Source organism: Carettochelys insculpta, chromosome 1 (assembly GCF_033958435.1).
Source record: "Carettochelys insculpta isolate YL-2023 chromosome 1, ASM3395843v1, whole genome shotgun sequence".
In the NCBI taxonomy this organism is placed as follows: Eukaryota; Metazoa; Chordata; order Testudines; family Carettochelyidae; genus Carettochelys; species Carettochelys insculpta.
Window position 1 is genome coordinate 319,996,823 of NC_134137.1, and position 8,574 is coordinate 320,005,396.

General features: G+C 41.6%; 1 pseudogene; it reads left to right on the forward strand.

Annotated features, from left to right (window-relative positions):
• The first annotated feature begins 7,935 nt into the window (after positions 1–7,935).
• LOC142018680 (histone H4-like) lies at positions 7,936–8,253 on the forward strand (annotated as a pseudogene).
• The last annotated feature ends 321 nt before the right edge of the window (positions 8,254–8,574 follow it).

Sequence of the window (8,574 nt, forward strand, 5' to 3'; positions counted from 1 at the left end):
ATTGAGTGTGCCAAGGAAGCATTTACACTCTGTTCTGATAGCTTGGGGAGCCAGCTCTCTGTTTTCTCAAATCAAATCATGTGTTTGGATATCTTTAAAGAGACACATAGCAAGTGACGTGTTCTGGGCATATCAACTGGATGCAGTCTTTTAAATCCTGAATTGTAACCTCAGCTGAGGGACTGCCTCTCTCTTTGGCTTTGGGTAAGTCAGTTATCCACTGGGTAAAATAGTTTGAAATGGAAGGGGGAGCACTCCCCAGGCCTGCAACAGTCAACAAAGGGAAGTTATGTGGGAGCATTGGTTAATCGAGCCAGGCAGAACACAGAAGAGGTCCATCTGCTTTTAGCACTGAAGAGACAAGGGCGTTTCTCTTCTCCCTCTTACTTGAACCTCTTCATCCAGTCCTGTGACTCAGAGGTTCCCATTTGTAACAATGAGGTACAGTACACACTAATACAGGGGTTAATAAATTAGGATGACAAAAATGCATTCTGAGTCACCAAGGGCCACAGCCACATTCATGGTTCCATGTTTTCCTACTTCTCCCTACTAAATCAAGGAGCAGCACTAAATTTGCCTTGTACAGGAGTCAGCAACCCCCTCGCACAAGTGCCAAAAGTGACATGTGAGCCAATTTCCATCAGCACACCAGGCAGAAACTCATCCCCAACCATTTGTGCCCCTGGAGCCAAAAGTTTGCTCAAAGCCATGACCCCTGTGGCTTAACAAAAGACCAGCTAACGCTACCAACCATCACCTAAACGGTGAAGCTCTGGACCTTAATTTATGTGCTAATGAAGCTGTTGTAAGTAGGACTATAAGGGTATATCTATACTTAGTGCAAGTTCAACATGCTGCGATCAATCCGACAGAGTTTGATTTTACTGCACCAGTGAAGACGTGGCAAAATTGATCTCTCTGGGCTTGGCCATTGACCCTGGTACTCCACACTGCCACAGGGAGTAAGGGACATTGGTGCGAGCCCAAAGAGCCCTGACATACACCAGGGAACAAAGTCGATCCTGATACATCGATTCTAGCTATGCTGATAGCATGGCTAAAATTGAGTATCTGGGATCGACTTTGATCCCTACTGTAGATCAGGCCTAAGTGACTTTGAAAGGTATCACCAGCACTCGGCCCATACAGAGAGGTCAAAAGGTCAAATTTCAGCACTCTGCCTTGGAAAGACTTCTGTCCCCTGGTAGCATCTCAGAGGCTCCTATTATGTCTGGCAGCTATGAATGGGCAGGAGTGAGCTTTTTGTACCATCTCCACTCTCATGTGCATCAGCCATGTTCTTGCCCTTGATATAAGTGCAGTACTTTGATTAAGAAAATTGCCATGAAAGGTTAGGATAATGATCTGAGGGCTCCATTCAGATGTGTTATTGAAGTGCATAGTGCACTCTGAATTTAATATTCATGAACAACAGTTAATGGATATTTGAAAAGCAATTAAATTTTCTACTTGGGGGTCAATGAAACAAAGGATACGCATGCTAGCCCAGGCCCTGTACTGTGGCACTGATTCCTACGAGATTTGAGGGAATTTAGTATCTCCCACAAGAGGCTCACAAATTCCTAAGAGCAAGCTCCTTCTCTATATTGGAGCAGTATGTTTTTGCCCGAGGTTAAAAGATTCCTCACTTCAGTGTTTCTGTTGTTTACATCTGATGCTGCTGTAAGCAATCCAGACATGGACTAAAGGATTCTAACCACATACAACACATTAACTAAAGTGGTTTTGTCAGTTTGGTATCTATACAGGGAGAATCACCAGAGGCTAGTGGGGAAATTAATTCACTTTTCGGCATGAACAATCAGGGCCTATCAGTGTCAAGGCTGAGTTAAATAGTGAGTGTATAATACTGATCTCTAAGTAGATAGCTTTAGGTTCCAGAGCTGTTACCCTTTTGTGTCTCAAAAGAATCATAAATAAATATATTTTTAAAAATATTCACAGGTCAAAAAGTTGTAATAAACCAGAGTGTAGTACATATATTGCCAACAATGACAAAAGTCAGAAAGGATATTTTCTACATATAAGGGCAGGATTCAGACATCCCTTCATTTCTGTAACTAGTATAATAAATGCCTAGAATATTTGCTTAGAAGTCCATGTTTCTCAGGACATAAACTTTTAAAAGTGTCATAAGAAATGTTTTCTGAATCACTGACTTTCACCCCATCACAACCATATCAGTTCATAATACTCTCTTCCATTAAGCAATTATTAGTCAGTTTTCAGAATTATTTCCTCAGCTACACGCACCTTTTTGAAATATGTGTTTAAAGAGTTTTCTCTTGCAATTCAAGCAAAGTTCATTTATTTAAAGTTTATTAAACTGTCAGCCTCTTACATTAGAATTTAATCTTACAACAAGTAAACCGGGAATCATGAAACAAATCTACTGATGAATTGTGAGAATGTGAAATGTGAAAAGAAAGCTACATGATTAATACATGACTCCATTTAACATAGTACAATCACTGAACACATTGGGTTGAAATTATGAGTTATCCTTAACAGGGAAGGTTACCTCATATGCTGTGGATTATTATTAGTAGGATTAATTATTTCTATTATGGTACCCATAAAGCCTGCAAACTAGCATCACTGTCCGGTTATGCTGGAGTGCTGATTCTGGTGCACCTACCCAGTGCAATTACTCAGTCTGAGCACTGGCATGAGAATCTGGCCCAAGTCATGATGGTTATCAGGGTAATGGGGATGGGTGAGCTGTGACGCATGAAGTAATTGTCCCAGAATAACAGAATAGAGATGCACAGTTGAAGTTCACTTCTTCCCAGGACTTGCACATCCAACTGCCAGATTCAAGTGCACTGTATCCAGAACCCTCGAGCCCTTAGAAGGTTTGGGATCTCTTTACACTTCAGAAGGAGAAATGTATACATTTTACATTCATTGCTAAGGTCCATATGTGTTTCTAATTTAATAGCATTCCATATGTTTGGCTTTGGTAGTATTATTCTCTCCAGATTTCCCATTTTCCAGCTTTTCTGCCAACCACGGCTATGCCCTATATGATTTCCCCCCTCCGAATTCTTACTGAATGGCTGCGCTCCACTGCTGTCTTGTCCTTGCTGATTGCCATGGGCTGTCTGCTTTTTCCTGGAACAGCTGCTGTATCACAAAATTTAATTAATTTGCCCCCTAGTTCTAAGAGCAGCTTGTGTGAAACAAAGCCTGTTCTATTCCAGGGAAATAGAATGTATTGAGCAAGTGAAAGACTGTCAAAGAAACACCACTTTCACTTTTCACCTGGATTCTCTGGTTAGAAACCTGAAATGCTAAGATTGATTTGACGTGCTTATTTATTCCAGATGTGCGGCAGGAGTCACTACACAAATCCTGGCTTGCGGGGGTGGGGAGTTAAAAATGTGAAACAGAAATGTGTCTTTACAGTGTAAGGAACTAACAGATCATAAATTCCACTTATAATGCAAAGGCACTGTATCCTATAATGCAGAATGACATGAAGTGCTACAAAATCACCACAAAAACATGAAAAGTATTCCAGAGAAAGGCTGGTTTATGAGAGTCCCCAGCCCACCCAGTTGTATTTGTTTATCGTGTCACTGAGTGTGGGACTGCATAATGAAATATTTAGCCCAAGAAAGGACTACATAATTAAAAAATAGGGAGACTTTCACCACAAGCAATCACAAAAGAATTAAGGATTTTAGATGATGCACTCGGCATGAAATTCACTTCTCTTCATGCAACCCAGCTCCTTGGAGCTGTGTGAGGGGAGCTAAAAGGGGGAATGCAGACCAGTAAAATTTACCTCAATAGACCTTGCAGGGGGGCAGAATGACTTACAGCTGAGCTACATCACATGTCACAATCCCCTGTACACCTAAGCTACAGGCTCCCCAGTGAACCAGTGCAGGGATCTCTCTTTGTCAAACAAATCAGAGAAAGACTCCCGCACCTTCTCCACTTAGTGTCCCAAAGTTGCACACAGGCCAGCCATGTACTCTGGTGAATTTCACCTACTGGGTCAGATTCCTTGTATTCCAGGCTCTCTCTGAAGTCAACGGGAGGTTTGAGTATGAAAGGGAGGCAGAACCAACCCCTTCATGCCATAATTCAACTCCTTTCCCCCACTTTCCCCTCCCCTCCCAGTTACATAGCATGATCCAAGTGCTGGTAGAACAATTACATTACTACAAGTCTTTATTCTAAATGTAACCCTAATGACAGGTGGAGTCAGCAATAATAAGGGCTGGGTTTATTATCTATGGGTGGAACCGGACCAAGCTTCACCTACTTATCTGCGAAAGTTTACCACCTCTGAGTGACCCTCAGAGGCAACACTTCTCCACTCACAAGTACTGAGCCTGTGTGTAAGAGAAGAGGGCTTTTACTGGAAGGAAAAGGGAACACACCCTGAGTTAGGGAAACACCACAATCACACATAAGAACATAAGAACGGCCATGCTGGGTCAGACCAAAGGTCCATCAAGCCCAGTATCCTGTCTGCCAACAGTGGCCAGGTACCCCAGAGGAGGTGAACCGAAGACAATGATCAAGCAATTTGTCTCCTGCCATCTGTCTCCAGCCTTTGCCTAAAGGCTAAGGGCACCATACTTTACCCTTGGCTAATAGCCATTTATGTACCTAACCTCCAAAAATGTATCAAGCTCTTTTTTAAATTCCATTACAGTGCTGGCCTTCACAGCTCCTCCGGCAAGGAGTTCCACAGGTTGACTGTGCGCTGTGTGAAGAAAAAATTTCTTTTATTAGTTTTAAACCTACTACCCATTAATTTCATTTGGTGTCCTCTAGTTCTTATATTATGGGAACAAGTAAATAACTTTCCAATATTCACTTTCTCCACACCATTCATGATTTTATATACCTTTATCATATCGCCCCTCAATCTCTTCTTTTCTAGACTGAAAAGTCCCAGTCTCTCTAGCCTCTCCTCATATGGGACCCTTTCCAAACCCTTAATCATTTTAGTTGCCCTTTTCTGAACTTTTTCTAATGCCAGTATATCTTTTTTGAGGTGAGGAGACCACATCTGCATGCAGTACTCAAGATGTGGGAGTACCACAGTTTTATACAGGGGAAGTATAATGTTATTTGTCTTACTCTCTATCCCTTTTTTAATAATTCCTAACATCCTATTTGCTTTACTGACTGCCACTGCACACTGCATGGATGTTTTCAGAGAACTATCCACTATAACTCCAAGATCCTTGTCCTGATCTGTTGTATCTAAATTTGCCCCCATCACATTGTATGTATAATTGGGGTTATTTTTCCCAATGTGCATTACCTTACACTTACCCACATTAAATTTCATTTGCCATTTTGCTGCCCAATCACTCAGTTTGCTGAGATCTTTTGAAGATCTTCACAATCTACTTTGGTTTTGACTATCCTGAACAGCTTGGTGTCATCTGCAAACTTTGTCACCTCACTGCTTACCCCTTTCTCTAGATCATTGATGAACAAGTTGAACAGGATTGGTCCCCAGACTGACCCTTGGGGAACACCACTAGTTACCCCCCTCCATTGTGAAAATTTACCATTTATTCCAGCCCTTTGTTTCCTGTCTTTTAACCAGTTTCCAATCCATGAAAGGATCTTTCCTCCTATCCCATGACCACCTAATTTACATAAGAGCCTTTGGTGAGGGACCTTGTCAAAGGCTTTCTGGAAATCTAAGTATATTATGTCCACTGGATCCCCCCGTCTGTATGTTTGTTAACCCCTTCAAAGAACTCTAATAGACTAGTAAGACACAACTTCCCTCTACAGAAACCATGCTGACTTTTGCCCAGCAAATCATGTTCTACGTGTCTGACAATTTTATTCTTTACTATTGTTTCTATGAATTTGCCTGGTACTGATGTAGACTTACTGGTCTGTAATTGCCAGTGTCTCCTCTAGAGCCATTTTTAAATATTGGCATTATATTAGCTGTCTTCCAGTCATTGGGTACCGAAGCTGATTTAAAGGATAGGTTACAAACCACCATTAAATGCTCTGCAATTTCACATTTGAGTTCTTTCAGAACTCTTGGGTAAATGCCATCTGGTCCTGGAGACTTGTTACTGTTTAGCTTATCAATTAGTTCCAAAACCTCTTCTACTGACACTTCAATCTGGGACGGTTCCTCAGATTTGTCACCTACGAAGGATGGCTCAGATTCGGGAACCTCTGTAATAGCCTCAGCCATGAAGACTGAAGCAAAGAAATCATTTAGTTTCTCTGCAATGGCATCATCTTCCTTGATTGCTCCTTTTATATATCTGTTGTCCAGGGGTCCCACTGCTTTTTTAGCAGGCTTTCTGCTTCTAATGTACTTAAAAACATTTTACTATTGTTTTTTGAATTTATGGCTAACTGTTCCTCAAAATCTTTTTTGGCTTTTTTTATTACATTTTTACACTTAATTTGGCAGTGTTTATGTTCCTTTCTATTTTCCTCACTAGGATTTGACTTCCACTTTTTAAAGGATGCCTTTTTATCTCTCACTGCCTCTTTTACATGGTTGTTAAGCCACGGTGGCTCTTTTTTAGGTCTCTTACTGTGTTTTTTAATTTGGGGTATACATTTAAGTTGGGCCTCAAATAAGGTGTCCTTGAAAAGTTTCCATGCAGCCTGCAGGGGTTTTACTTTAATTACTCTACCTTTTAATTTCTGTTTAACTAACCTCCTCATTTTTGTATAATTCCCCTTTTTGAAATTAAATGCCGGAATGTTTGACCGCTGCGGTGTTCTTCCCAACACAGGAATATTAAATGTTATTATATTATGGCCACTATTCCCAAACGGTCCTGTAATAGTTACTTCTTGGACCAGATCCTGTGTTCCAGTCAGTACTAGATCGAGAATAGACTCTCCCCTTGTGAGTTCCTGTACCTGCTGCTCCAAGAAGCAGTCATTTAAGGCATCGAGAAATTTTATCTCTGAATCCTGTCCTGAGGTGACATGTACCCAGTCAATATGGGGATAATTGAAATCCCCTATTATTACTGATTTTTTTATTTTGATAGCCTCTCTAATCTCCCTTAACATCTCAGCATCATTATCACTGTCCTAGTTAGGTGGTCGATAATATATTCTTAGTGCCATAGTCCTATTAGAGGAAGGAATTGCTATCCATAATGATTCTATGGAACAATTTGATTCATTTAGGATTTTTACTTCATTTGAGTCTATATTATCTTTCACATATAGTACCACTCCACCACCCGCACGACCTGTTCTGTCTTTCTGATAAATTTTATATCCCGGTATGATTGCGTCCCACTGATTGTCCTCATTCCACCAGGTTTCTGTGATGCCTATTATGTCAATCTCCTCCTTTGATATGAGGTACTCTAGTTCACCCATCTTATTAGACAGATTTATAGCATTTGTGTAAAAGCACTTTAAAAAAAACTACCACTATCTATATGTCTGCCCTTCACTGATGAGTTGGATTTTTTTTTTTATATATGACTGTTTCTCATCTGATCTGGCCCATACTTTACCATCTCCCATCTTCTCTTCTTGACTGAGTTCTAGGGAATCTCTATCAATGGAGTCTCGTCTATGAGAAGTCTCCGTCCGATCCACGTGCTCCCCTGCACCAATCAGCTTTCCCCCCTTAGTTTAAAAACTGCTCTATGACCTTTTTAACGTTTAATGCCACAACTGTGCAATAGGCAGTGTCACTTGCCTCAGTTTCCTATTTGTGGTGGAAAAGTCCAGTGAAGGAAGGTCCTTTTACTACACCACTCAACTCACAGTTGGATGGTCTTGGTTAGCAAAGACCCAGTTCAGCAGTGCCAGAGTTCAGAGGTAGATTTGCAGATTTCACCTCCCATCTTTGCGGGGATTATCAAGAGGAGACTCTGATGCTCTTTGGCACCACTGCTGGTCACTCTCCTCTAACTCCCAGCAATCATGTCTGGCCATGGCAAGGGAGGTAAGAGACTAGGAAAAGGAGGCACTAAGCACCATAGGAAAGTGTTGAGGGATAATATCTAAGGTATTAGAAAGCCTGCTCTTCGCCATTTGGCTCACCATGGAGATGTCAAGCATATTTCAGGTCTTATTTACAAGAAGACTCAGGGCATGCTGAAGGTCTTTTTGGAGAACGTGATCCGAGATGCTGTTACTTACACTGAGCATGCAAAGTGGAAGACCGTGACTGCTATGGACATAGTTTATGCACTGAAGCACCAAGGCTATACTCTGTACAGATTTGGAAGCTGTCAGTAGTCCACAGAAAAAAACAAAAACCTGCCAGCATTGCTTGCTGCTCCTCTTCTGTCCTTTCTAAGGTTCCACCACTTAACTTGGCTCTCAGGGTGTGTCCACACGAACTCCCGCCTTTCGAAAGGGGCATGTTAATGAGGGAGTTTGGAAGATGGTAAAAAGGCGCTGCCCTGAATATGCAGTGCCTCATTAGCATAATGGCATCCGTGGCAATTCAAAAGTGCCGCTTTCAAATGGTGCACTGCCTGTGTAGCCGGGGGCCTTTCAAAACAACCACAGGACTTTAAAAGCCCCTTCCTCCCATTTGTTTTGGGAAGAAGGGGC